This window comes from Pristiophorus japonicus, chromosome 7, assembly GCF_044704955.1.
Source record: "Pristiophorus japonicus isolate sPriJap1 chromosome 7, sPriJap1.hap1, whole genome shotgun sequence".
NCBI lineage: Eukaryota > Metazoa > Chordata > Chondrichthyes > Pristiophoridae > Pristiophorus > Pristiophorus japonicus.
In genome coordinates, this window is record NC_091983.1 from 165,078,726 (window position 1) to 165,092,074 (window position 13,349).

A 13,349-nucleotide genomic window follows, 5' to 3' on the forward strand; every position below is an offset into this window, starting at 1 on the left:
GGGGAAGAGTTTTGATCGGGGGGGAAAGAGTTTTGATCGGGGGATAAGAGTTTTGATCGGGGGGGGAAGAGTTTTGATCGGGGGGTGGAAGAGTTTTGATCGGGGGGGGAAGAGTTTTGATCGGAGGGGAAGAGTTTTGATCGGGGGGGAAGAGTTTTGATCGGGGGATAAGAGTTTTGATCGGGGGGGAAGAGTTTTGATCGGGGGGGAAGAGTTTTGATCGGAGGGGAAGAGTTTTGATCGGGGTGGAAGAGTTTTGATCGGGGGGGAAGACTTTTGATCAGGGGAAAAAATTTTGATCGGGGTGGAAGAGTTTTGATCGGGGGGGACGAGTTTTGATCGGGGGGGAAGAGTTTTGATCGGGGGGGAAGAGTTTTGATCGGGGGGATAAGAGTTTTGATCGGGGGGGAAGAGTTTTGATCGGGGGGGAAGAGTTTTGAACCGGGGGGAAGTGTTTTGATCGGAGGGGGAAGAGTTTTGAACCGGGGGGGAAGAGTTTTGATCGGGGGGGGAAGAGTTTTGATCGGGGGGGGAAGAGTTTTGATCGGCGGGGGGAAGAGTTTTGATCGGTGGGGAAGAGTTTTGATCGGGGGGGAAGAGTTTTGATCGGTGGGGAAGAGTTTTGATCGGGGGAGGGGAAGAGTTTTGATCGTGGGGGAAGAGTTTTGATCGGGGGGGAGGAGAGTTTTGATCGGCGGGGGAAGAGTTTTGATCAGTGGGGAAGAGTTTTGATCGGGGGGGGAAGTGTTTTGATCAGGGGGGAAGAGGTTTGATCGGGGGGGAAGAGTTTTGATCGGGGGGGGAAGAGTTTTGATCGGGGGGGGAAGAGTTTTGATCGGGGGGGGGAAGTGTTTTGATCAGGGGGGAAGAGGTTTGATCGGGGGGGAAGAGTTTTGATCGGGGGGGGAAGAGTTTTGATCGGGGGGGAAGAGGTTTGATCGGGGGGGAAGAGTTTTGATCGGGGGAGGGGAAGAGTTTTGATCAGGGGGGAAGAGGTTTGATCGGGGGGGAAGAGTTTTGATCGGGGGGGGAAGAGTTTTGATCGGGGGGGGAAGAGTTTTGATCGGGGGGGAAGAGTTTTGATCAGGGGAAAAAATTTTGATCGGGGTGGAAGAGTTTTGATCGGGGGGGAAGAGTTTTGATCGGGGGAGGGGGAAGAGTTTTGATCGGGGGGGGAAGAGTTTTGATCGGGGGGGAAGAGTTTTGATCAGGGGAAAAAATTTTGATCGGGGTGGAAGAGTTTTGATCGGGGGGGAAGAGTTTTGATCGGGGGGGGAAGAGTTTTGAACCGGGGGGGAAGAGTTTTGATCAGGGGAAAAAATTTTGATCGGGGTGGAAGAGTTTTGATCGGGGGGGAAGAGTTTTGATCAGGGGAAAAAATTTTGATCGGGGTGGAAGAGTTTTGATCGGGGGGGAAGAGTTTTGATCGGGGGGGAAGAGTTTTGATTAGGGGAGGGGAAGAGTTTTGATCGGGGGGGGAAGAGTTTTGATCGGGGGGGGAAGAGTTTTGATCGGGGGGGAAGAGTTTTGAACCGGGGGGAAGTGTTTTGATCGGAGGGGGAAGAGTTTTGAACCGGGGGGGAAGAGTTTTGATCGGAGTGGAAGAGTTTTGATCGGGGTGGAAGAGTTTTGATCGGGGGGGAAGAGTTTTGATCGGGGGGGAAGAGTTTTGATCGGGGGATAAGAGTTTTGATCGGGGGGGAAGAGTTTTGATCGGGGGGGAAGAGTTTTGATCGGAGGGGAAGAGTTTTGATCGGGGGGGAAGAGTTTTGAACCGGGGGGAAGTGTTTTGATCGGAGGGGGAAGAGTTTTGAACCGGGGGGGAAGAGTTTTGATCGGGGGGGGGAAGAGTTTTGATCGGGGGGGGAAGAGTTTTGATCGGGGGGGGAAGAGTTTTGATCGGGGGGGATAAGAGTTTTGATCGGGGGGGGAAGAGTTTTGATCTGGGGGGAAGAGTTTTGATCGGGGGGGAAGTGTTTTGATCGGAGGGGGAAGAGTTTTGAACCGGGGGGGAAGAGTTTTGATCGGGGGGGAAGAGTTTTGATCAGGGGAAAACATTTTGATCGGGGTGGAAGAGTTTTGATCGGGGGGGAAGAGTTTTGATCGGGGGGGAAGAGTTTTGATCCGCGGGGGAAGAGTTTTGATCGGGGGGGGGAGAGTTTTGATCGGCGGGGGGAAGAGTTTTGATCGGTGGGGAAGAGTTTTGATCGGGGGAGGGGAAGAGTTTTGATCAGGGGGGAAGAGGTTTGATCGGGGGGGAAGAGTTTTGATCGGGGGGGAAGAGTTTTGATCGGGGGGGAAGAGTTTTGATCGGGGGGATAAGAGTTTTGATCGGGGGGGGAAGAGTTTTGATCGGGGGGAAGAGTTTTGAACCGGGGGGGAAGAGTTTTGATCAGGGGAAAAAATTTTGATCGGGGTGGAAGAGTTTTGATCGGGGGGGAAGAGTTTTGATCGGGGGGGAAGTGTTTTGATCGGAGGGGGAAGAGTTTGGAACCGGGGGGGAAGAGTTTTGATCGGGGGGGAAGAGTTTTGATCAGGGGAAAAAATTTTGATCGGGGTGGAAGAGTTTTGATCGGGGGGGAAGAGTTTTGATCGGGGGGGAAGAGTTTTGATCGGAGGGGGAAGAGTTTTGATCGGGGAGGGGGAAGAGTTTTGATCGGGGGGGAAGTGTTTTGATCGGTGGGGGGAAGAGTTTAGATCAGGTGGAAGAGTTTTGATCGGGGGGTGGAAGAGTTTTGATCGGGGGGGTGGAAGAGTTTTGATCGGGGGGGAAGAGTTTTGATCGGGGGAAGAATTTTGATCGGAGGTGAAGAGTTATGATCGGGGGGGGGAAGAGTTTTGATCGGGGGGGTAGCGTATTGATCGGGGGGGAATGAGTTTTGATCGGGGGGAAGAGTTTTGATCGGGGGGAAGAGTTTTGATCGGGGGGGGCAGAGTTTTGATCTGGGTGGGGGAAGAGTTTTGATCGGGGGGGAAGAGTTTTGATCGGGGGCGGAAGAGTTTTGATCGGGGGGGAAGAGTTTTGCTCAGGGGGGAATAGTTTTGCTCGGGGGCGGAAGAGTTTTGATCGGGGGGGAAGAGTTTTGATCGGGGGGGGGAAGAGTTCTGATGGGGGAAAATGAGTTTTGATTGGGGGGAAGAGTTTTGATTGGGTGGGGAAGAATTTTGATCGGGTGGGGAAGAGTTTTGATCGGGGGAGGGGAAGAGTTTTGATCCGGGGGGGGAAGAGTTTTGATCGGGGGGGAAGAGTTTTGATCGGGGGAGGGGAATAATTTTGATCGGGGGGGAAGAGTTTTAATCGGTGAGTAAGAGTTTTAATCGGGGAGGGGAAGAGTTTTGATCGGGGGAGGGGGAAGAGTTTTGATCCGCGTGGGAAGAGTTTTGATCGGGGGGGAGAAGAGTTTTGATCGGCGGGGGGAAGAGTTTTGATCGGTGGGGAAGAGTTTTGATCGGCGGGGGGAAGAGTTTTGATCAGGGGGGAAGAGTTTTGATCGGGGGGGGAAGAGTTTTGATCGGGGGGGAAGAGTTTTGATCGGGGGGGAAGAGTTTTGATCGGGGGGGGAAGAGTTTTGATCGGGGGGGGAAGAGTTTTGATCGGGGGGGGAAGAGTTTTGATCGGGGGGGGAAGAGTTTTGATCGGGGGGGGAAGAGTTTTGATCGGTGGAGGGGAAGAGTTTTGATCGGTGGAGGGGAAGTGTTTTGATCGGGGGGGAAGAGTTTTGATCGGTGGAGGGGAAGTGTTTTGATCGGGGGGGAAGAGTTTTGATCGGGGGGGAGGAGAGTTTTGATCGGCGGGTGGAAGAGTTTTGATCAGTGGGGAAGAGTTTTGATCGGGGGGGGATGTGTTTTGATCAGGGGGGAAGAGGTTTGATCGGGGGGGAAGAGTTTTGATCGGGGGGGAAGAGTTTTGATCGGGGGGGGAAGAGTTTTGATCGGGGGGGGTAGTGTTTTGATCAGGGGGGAAGAGGTTTGATCGGGGGGGAAGAGTTTTGATCGGGGGGGGAAGAGTTTTGATCGGGGGGGAAGAGGTTTGATCGGGGGGGAAGAGTTTTGATCGGGGGAGGGGAAGAGTTTTGTGTTCAGGGGGGAAGAGGTTTGATCGGGGGGGGAAGAGTTTTGATCGGGGGGGAAGAGTTTTGATCGGGGGGGGAAGAGTTTTGATCGGGGGGAAGAGTTTTGATCAGGGGAAAAAATTTTGATCGGGGTGGAAGAGTTTTGATCGGGGGGGAAGAGTTTTGATCGGGGGAGGGGGAAGAGTTTTGATCGGGGGGGGGAAGAGTTTTGATCGGGGGGGAAGAGTTTTGATCAGGGGAAAAAATTTTGATCGGGGTGGAAGAGTTTTGATCGGGGGGGAAGAGTTTTGATCGGGGGGGGGAAGAGTTTTGAACTGGGGGGGAAGAGTTTTGATCAGGGGAAAAAATTTTGATCGGGGTGGAAGAGTTTTGATCGGGGGGGAAGAGTTTTGATCAGGGGAAAAAATTTTGATCGGGGTGGAAGAGTTTTGATCGGGGGGGAAGAGTTTTGATCGGGGGGGAAGAGTTTTGATCAGGGGGGGGAGAGTTTTGATCGGCGGGGGGAAGAGTTTTGATCGGTGGGGAAGAGTTTTGATCGGGGGGGGGAAGAGTTTTGATCGGCGGGGGGAAGAGTTTTGATCGGGGGGGGAAGAGTTTTGATCGGCGGGAGGAAGAGTTTTGATCGGTGGGGAAGAGTTTTGATTAGGGGAGGGGAAGAGTTTTGATCAGGGGGGAAGAGTTTTGATCGGGGGGGAAGAGTTTTGATCGGGGGGGAAGAGTTTTGATCTGGGGATGGGAAGAGTTTTGATCGGGGGGATAAGAGTTTTGATCGGGGGGGAAGAGTTTTGATCGGGGGGAAGAGTTTTGATCGGGGGGGAAGAGTTTTGATCGGGGGGGGAAGAGTTTTGATCGGGGGGGAGGAGAGTTTTGATCGGCGGGTGGAAGAGTTTTGATCAGTGGGGAAGAGTTTTGATCGGGGGGGGATGTGTTTTGATCAGGGGGGAAGAGGTTTGATCGGGGGGGAAGAGTTTTGATCGGGGGGGAAGAGTTTTGATCGGGGGGGGAAGAGTTTTGATCGGGGGGGGTAGTGTTTTGATCAGGGGGGAAGAGGTTTGATCGGGGGGAAGAGTTTTGATCGGGGGGGAAGAGGTTTGATCGGGGGGGAAGAGTTTTGATCGGGGGAGGGGAAGAGTTTTGATCAGGGGGGAAGAGGTTTGATCGGGGGGGGAAGAGTTTTGATCGGGGGGGGTAGTGTTTTGATCAGGGGGGAAGAGGTTTGATCGGGGGGAAGAGTTTTGATCGGGGGGGAAGAGGTTTGATCGGGGGGGAAGAGTTTTGATCGGGGGAGGGGAAGAGTTTTGATCAGGGGGGAAGAGGTTTGATCGGGGGGGGAAGAGTTTTGATCGGGGGGGAAGAGTTTTGATCGGGGGGAAGAGTTTTGATCAGGGGAAAAAATTTTGATCGGGGTGGAAGAGTTTTGATCGGGGGGGAAGAGTTTTGATCGGGGGAGGGGGAAGAGTTTTGATGGGGGGAAGAGGTTTGATCGGGGGGGGAAGAGTTTCGATCGGGGGGGAAGAGTTTTGATCGGGGGGGAAGAGTTTTGATCGGGGGGAAGAGTTTTGATCAGGGGAAAAAATTTTGATCGGGGTGGAAGAGTTTTGATCGGGGGGGAAGAGTTTTGATCGGGGGAGGGGGAAGAGTTTTGATCGGGGGGGGAAGAGTTTTGATCGGGGGGGAAGAGTTTTGATCAGGGGAAAAAATTTTGATCGGGGTGGAAGAGTTTTGATCGGGGGGGAAGAGTTTTGATCGGGGGGGGGAAGAGTTTTGAACTGGGGGGGAAGAGTTTTGATCAGGGGAAAAAATTTTGATCGGGGTGGAAGAGTTTTGATCGGGGGGGAAGAGTTTTGATCAGGGGAAAAAATTTTGATCGGGGTGGAAGAGTTTTGATCGGGGGGGAAGAGTTTTGATCGGGGGGGAAGAGTTTTGATCAGGGGGGGGAGAGTTTTGATCGGCGGGGGGAAGAGTTTTGATCGGTGGGGAAGAGTTTTGATCGGGGGGGGGGAAGAGTTTTGATCGGCGGGGGGAAGAGTTTTGATCGGGGGGGGAAGAGTTTTGATCGGCGGGAGGAAGAGTTTTGATCGGTGGGGAAGAGTTTTGATTAGGGGAGGGGAAGAGTTTTGATCAGGGGGGAAGAGGTTTGATCGGGGGGGAAGAGTTTTGATCGGGGGGGAAGAGTTTTGATCTGGGGATGGGAAGAGTTTTGATCGGGGGGATAAGAGTTTTGATCGGGGGGGAAGAGTTTTGATCGGGGGGGGAAGAGTTTTGATCGGGGGGATAAGAGTTTTGATCGGGGGGGAAGAGTTTTGATCGGAGGGGAAGAGTTTTGATCGGGGGGGAAAGAGTTTTGATCGGGGGATAAGAGTTTTGATCGGGGGGGGAAGAGTTTTGATCGGGGGGTGGAAGAGTTTTGATCGGGGGGGGAAGAGTTTTGATCGGAGGGGAAGAGTTTTGATCGGGGGGGAAGAGTTTTGATCGGGGGATAAGAGTTTTGATCGGGGGGGAAGAGTTTTGATCGGGGGGGAAGAGTTTTGATCGGAGGGGAAGAGTTTTGATCGGGGTGGAAGAGTTTTGATCGGGGGGGAAGACTTTTGATCAGGGGAAAAAATTTTGATCGGGGTGGAAGAGTTTTGATCGGGGGGAAGAGTTTTGATCGGGGGGGGAAGAGTTTTGATCTGGGTGGGGGAAGAGTTTTGATCGGGGGGGAAGAGTTTTGATCGGGGGCGGAAGAGTTTTGATCGGGGGGGAAGAGTTTTGCTCAGGGGGGAATAGTTTTGCTCGGGGGCGGAAGAGTTTTGATCGGGGGGGAAGAGTTTTGATCGGGGGGGGGAAGAGTTCTGATGGGGGAAAATGAGTTTTGATTGGGGGGAAGAGTTTTGATTGGGTGGGGAAGAATTTTGATCGGGTGGGGAAGAGTTTTGATCGGGGGAGGGGAAGAGTTTTGATCCGGGGGGGGAAGAGTTTTGATCGGGGGGGAAGAGTTTTGATCGGGGGAGGGGAATAATTTTGATCGGGGGGGAAGAGTTTTAATCGGTGAGTAAGAGTTTTAATCGGGGAGGGGAAGAGTTTTGATCGGGGGAGGGGGAAGAGTTTTGATCCGCGTGGGAAGAGTTTTGATCGGGGGGGAGAAGAGTTTTGATCGGCGGGGGGAAGAGTTTTGATCGGTGGGGAAGAGTTTTGATCGGCGGGGGGGAAGAGTTTTGATCGGTGGGGAAGAGTTTTGATCGGGGGAGGGGAAGAGTTTTGATCGGGGGGGAAGAGTTTTGATCGGGGGGGAGGAGAGTTTTGATCGGCGGGGGGAAGAGTTTTGATCGGTGGGGAAGAGTTTTGATCGGGGGGGGGAGTGTTTTGATCAGGGGGGAAGAAGTTTGATCGGGGGGGAAGAGTTTTGATCGGGGGGCGAAGAGTTTTGATCGGGGGGGGAAGAGTTTTGATCGGTGGGGAAGAGTTTTGATCGGGGGAGGGGAAGAGTTTTGATCGGGGGGGAAGAGTTTTGATCGGGGGGGAGGAGAGTTTTGATCGGCGGGTGGAAGAGTTTTGATCAGTGGGGAAGAGTTTTGATCGGGGGGGAAGAGTTTTGATCGGGGGGGGATGTGTTTTGATCAGGGGGGAAGAGGTTTGATCGGGGGGGAAGAGTTTTGATCGGGGGGGAAGAGTTTTGATCGGGGGGGGAAGAGTTTTGATCGGGGGGGGTAGTGTTTTGATCAGGGGGGAAGAGGTTTGATCGGGGGGGAAGAGTTTTGATCGGGGGGGGAAGAGTTTTGATCGGGGGGGAAGAGGTTTGATCGGGGGGGAAGAGTTTTGATCGGGGGAGGGGAAGAGTTTTGTGTTCAGGGGGGAAGAGGTTTGATCGGGGGGGGAAGAGTTTTGATCGGGGGGGAAGAGTTTTGATCGGGGGGGGAAGAGTTTTGATCGGGGGGAAGAGTTTTGATCAGGGGAAAAAATTTTGATCGGGGTGGAAGAGTTTTGATCGGGGGGGAAGAGTTTTGATCGGGGGAGGGGGAAGAGTTTTGATCGGGGGGGGGAAGAGTTTTGATCGGGGGGGAAGAGTTTTGATCAGGGGAAAAAATTTTGATCGGGGTGGAAGAGTTTTGATCGGGGGGGAAGAGTTTTGATCGGGGGGGGGAAGAGTTTTGAACTGGGGGGGAAGAGTTTTGATCAGGGGAAAAAATTTTGATCGGGGTGGAAGAGTTTTGATCGGGGGGGAAGAGTTTTGATCAGGGGAAAAAATTTTGATCGGGGTGGAAGAGTTTTGATCGGGGGGGGAAGAGTTTTGATCGGGGGGGAAGAGTTTTGATCAGGGGGGGGAGAGTTTTGATCGGCGGGGGGAAGAGTTTTGATCGGTGGGGAAGAGTTTTGATCGGGGGGGGGAAGAGTTTTGATCGGCGGGGGGAAGAGTTTTGATCGGGGGGGGAAGAGTTTTGATCGGCGGGAGGAAGAGTTTTGATCGGTGGGGAAGAGTTTTGATTAGGGGAGGGGAAGAGTTTTGATCAGGGGGGAAGAGGTTTGATCGGGGGGGAAGAGTTTTGATCGGGGGGGAAGAGTTTTGATCGGGGGGGAAGAGTTTTGATCTGGGGATGGGAAGAGTTTTGATCGGGGGGATAAGAGTTTTGATCGGGGGGGAAGAGTTTTGATCGGGGGGAAGAGTTTTGATCGGGGGGGAAGAGTTTTGATCGGGGGGGGAAGAGTTTTGATCGGGGGGAGGAGAGTTTTGATCGGCGGGTGGAAGAGTTTTGATCAGTGGGGAAGAGTTTTGATCGGGGGGGGATGTGTTTTGATCAGGGGGGAAGAGGTTTGATCGGGGGGGAAGAGTTTTGATCGGGGGGGAAGAGTTTTGATCGGGGGGGAAGAGTTTTGATCGGGGGGGGTAGTGTTTTGATCAGGGGGGAAGAGGTTTGATCGGGGGGGAAGAGTTTTGATCGGGGGGGGAAGAGTTTTGATCGGGGGGGGTAGTGTTTTGATCAGGGGGGAAGAGTTTTGATCGGGGGGGAAGAGTTTTGATCGGGGGGGGAAGAGTTTTGATCGGGGGGGAAGAGGTTTGATCGGGGGGGAAGAGTTTTGATCGGGGGAGGGGAAGAGTTTTGATCAGGGGGGAAGAGGTTTGATCGGGGGGGGAAGAGTTTTGATCGGGGGGGAAGAGTTTTGATCGGGGGGGAAGAGTTTTGATCGGGGGGAAGAGTTTTGATCAGGGGAAAAAATTTTGATCGGGGTGGAAGAGTTTTGATCGGGGGGGAAGAGTTTTGATCGGGGGAGGGGGAAGAGTTTTGATCGGGGGGGGAAGAGTTTTGATCGGGGGGGAAGAGTTTTGATCAGGGGAAAAAATTTTGATCGGGGTGGAAGAGTTTTGATCGGGGGGGAAGAGTTTTGATCGGGGGGGGGAAGAGTTTTGAACTGGGGGGGAAGAGTTTTGATCAGGGGAAAAAATTTTGATCGGGGTGGAAGAGTTTTGATCGGGGGGGAAGAGTTTTGATCGGGGGGGAAGAGTTTTGATCAGGGGGGGGAGAGTTTTGATCGGGGGGGGGAAGAGTTTTGATCAGGGGGGGAAGAGTTTTGATCGGCGGGAGGAAGAGTTTTGATCGGTGGGGAAGAGTTTTGATTAGGGGAGGGGAAGAGTTTTGATCAGGGGGGAAGAGGTTTGATCGGGGGGAAGAGTTTTGATCGGGGGGGAAGAGTTTTGATCTGGGGATGGGAAGAGTTTTGATCGGGGGGGGAAGAGTTTTGATCGGGGGGATAAGAGTTTTGATCGGGGGGGAAGAGTTTTGATCGGGGGGGGGAAGAGTTTTGATCGGCGGGGGGAAGAGTTTTGATCGGGGGGGGAAGAGTTTTGATCGGCGGGAGGAAGAGTTTTGATCGGTGGGGAAGAGTTTTGATTAGGGGAGGGGAAGAGTTTTGATCAGGGGGGAAGAGGTTTGATCGGGGGGGAAGAGTTTTGATCGGGGGGGAAGAGTTTTGATCTGGGGATGGGAAGAGTTTTGATCGGGGGGGAAGAGTTTTGATCGGGGGGATAAGAGTTTTGATCGGTGGGGAAGAGTTTTGATCGGGGGGGGGAAGAGTTTTGATCGGCGGGGGGAAGAGTTTTGATCGGGGGGGGAAGAGTTTTGATCGGCGGGAGGAAGAGTTTTGATCGGTGGGGAAGAGTTTTGATTAGGGGAGGGGAAGAGTTTTGATCAGGGGGGAAGAGGTTTGATCGGGGGGGAAGAGTTTTGATCGGGGGGGAAGAGTTTTGATCGGGGGGGAAGAGTTTTGATCGGGGGGGAAGAGTTTTGATCGGAGGGGAAGAGTTTTGATCGGGGGGGAAAGAGTTTTGATCGGGGGATAAGAGTTTTGATCGGGGGGGGAAGAGTTTTGATCGGGGGGTGGAAGAGTTTTGATCGGGGGGGGAAGAGTTTTGATCGGAGGGGACGAGTTTTGATCGGGGGGGAAGAGTTTTGATCGGGGGATAAGAGTTTTGATCGGAGGGGAAGAGTTTTGATCGGGGGGGAAGAGTTTTGATCGGGGGGGAAGAGTTTTGATCGGAGGGGAAGAGTTTTGATCGGGGTGGAAGAGTTTTGATCGGGGGGGAAGACTTTTGATCAGGGGAAAAAATTTTGATCGGGGTGGAAGAGTTTTGATCGGGGGGGACGAGTTTTGATCGGGGGGGAAGAGTTTTGAACCGGGGGGAAGTGTTTTGATCGGAGGGGGAAGAGTTTTGAACCGGGGGGAAGTGTTTTGATCGGAGGGGGAAGAGTTTTGATCGGGGGGGAAGAGTTTTGATCGGGGGGATAAGAGTTTTGATCGGGGGGGAAGAGTTTTGATCGGGGGGGAAGAGTTTTGAACCGGGGGGAAGTGTTTTGATCGGAGGGGGAAGAGTTTTGAACCGGGGGGGAAGAGTTTTGATCGGCGGGGGGAAGAGTTTTGATCGGGGGGGAAGAGTTTTGATCGGGGGGGGAAGAGTTTTGATCGGGGGGGAAGAGTTTTGATCGGCGGGGGGAAGAGTTTTGATCGGGGGGGGAAGAGTTTTGATCGGGGGGGAAGAGTTTTGATCGGGGGGGGAAGAGTTTTGATCGGGGGGGGAAGAGTTTTGATCGGGGGGGGAAGAGTTTTGATCGGGGGGGAAGAGTTTTGATCGGGGGGGAAGAGTTTTGATCGGGGGGGGAAGAGTTTTGATCGGGGGGGGAAGAGTTTTGATCGGGGGGGAAGAGTTTTGATCGGGGGGGAAGAGTTTTGATCGGCGGGGGGAAGAGTTTTGATCGGGGGGGGAAGAGTTTTGATCGGGGGGAAGAGTTTTGATCGGTGGGGAAGAGTTTTGATCGGGGGGGGAAGAGTTTTGATCGGCGGGGGGAAGAGTTTTGATCGGCGGGGGAAGAGTTTTGATCAGTGGGGAAGAGTTTTGATCGGGGGGGAAGTGTTTTGATCAGGGGGGAAGAGGTTTGATCGGGGGGGAAGAGTTTTGATCGGGGGGGGAAGAGTTTTGATCGGGGGGGGAAGAGTTTTGATCGGGGGGGGGGAAGTGTTTTGATCAGGGGGGAAGAGGTTTGATCGGGGGGGAAGAGTTTTGATCGGGGGGGGAAGAGTTTTGATCGGGGGGGAAGAGGTTTGATCGGGGGGGAAGAGTTTTGATCGGGGGAGGGGAAGAGTTTTGATCAGGGGGGAAGAGGTTTGATCGGGGGGGAAGAGTTTTGATCGGGGGAGGTGGAAGAGTTTTGATCGGGGGGGAAGAGTTTTGATCGGGGGAGGGGGAAGAGTTTTGATCGGGGGGGGAAGAGTTTTGATCGGGGGGGAAGAGTTTTGATCAGGGGAAAAAATTTTGATCGGGGTGGAAGAGTTTTGATCGGGGGGGAAGAGTTTTGATCGGGGGGGGGAAGAGTTTTGAACCGGGGGGGAAGAGTTTTGATCAGGGGAAAAAATTTTGATCGGGGTGGAAGAGTTTTGATCGGGGGGGAAGAGTTTTGATCAGGGGAAAAAATTTTGATCGGGGTGGAAGAGTTTTGATCGGGGGGGAAGAGTTTTGATCGGGGGGGAAGAGTTTTGATTAGGGGAGGGGAAGAGTTTTGATCGGGGGGGAAGAGTTTTGATCGGGGGGGAAGAGTTTTGATCGGGGGGGAAGAGTTTTGATCTGGGGATGGGAAGAGTTTTGATCGGGGGGATAAGAGTTTTGATCGGGGGGGAAGAGTTTTGATCGGGGGGAAGAGTTTTGATCGGGGGGGAAGAGTTTTGATCGGGGGGGAAGAGTTTTGATCGGGTGGATAAGAGTTTTGATCGGGGGGGGAAGAGTTTTGATCGGAGGGGAAGAGTTTTGATCGGGGGGGGAAGAGTTTTGATCGGGGGGATAAGAGTTTTGATCGGGGGGGGAAGAGTTTTGATCGGGGGGTGGAAGAGTTTTGATCGGGGGGGGGAAGAGTTTTGATCGGGGGGGGAAGAGTTTTGATCGGGGGGGAAGAGTTTTGATCGGGGGCGGGGGAGAGTTTTGATCGGCGGGGGGAAGAGTTTTGATCGGTGGGGAAGAGTTTTGATCGGGGGAGGGGAAGAGTTTTGATCAGGGGGGAAGAGGTTTGATCGGGGGGGAAGAGTTTTGATCAGGGGAAAAAATTTTGATCGGGGTGGAAGAGTTTTGATCGGGGGGGGGAAGAGTTTTGAACCGGGGGGGAAGAGTTTTGATCAGGGGAAAAAATTTTGATCGGGGTGGAAGAGTTTTGATCGGGGGGGAAGAGTTTTGATCAGGGGAAAAAATTTTGATCGGGGTGGAAGAGTTTTGATCGGGGGGGAAGAGTTTTGATCGGGGGGGAAGAGTTTTGATTAGGGGAGGGGAAGAGTTTTGATCGGGGGGGAAGAGTTTTGATCGGGGGGGAAGAGTTTTGATCGGGGGGGAAGAGTTTTGATCTGGGGATGGGAAGAGTTTTGATCGGGGGGATAAGAGTTTTGATCGGGGGGGAAGAGTTTTGATCGGGGGGAAGAGTTTTGATCGGGGGGGAAGAGTTTTGATCGGGGGGGGAAGAGTTTTGATCGGGTGGATAAGAGTTTTGATCGGGGGGGGAAGAGTTTTGATCGGAGGGGAAGAGTTTTGATCGGGGGGGGAAGAGTTTTGATCGGGGGGATAAGAGTTTTGATCGGGGGGGGAAGAGTTTTGATCGGGGGGTGGAAGAGTTTTGATCGGGGGGGGGAAGAGTTTTGATCGGGGGGGAAGAGTTTTGATCGGGGGGGAAGAGTTTTGATCGGGGGCGGGGGAGAGTTTTGATCGGCGGGGGGAAGAGTTTTGATCGGTGGGGAAGAGTTTTGATCGGGGGAGGGGAAGAGTTTTGA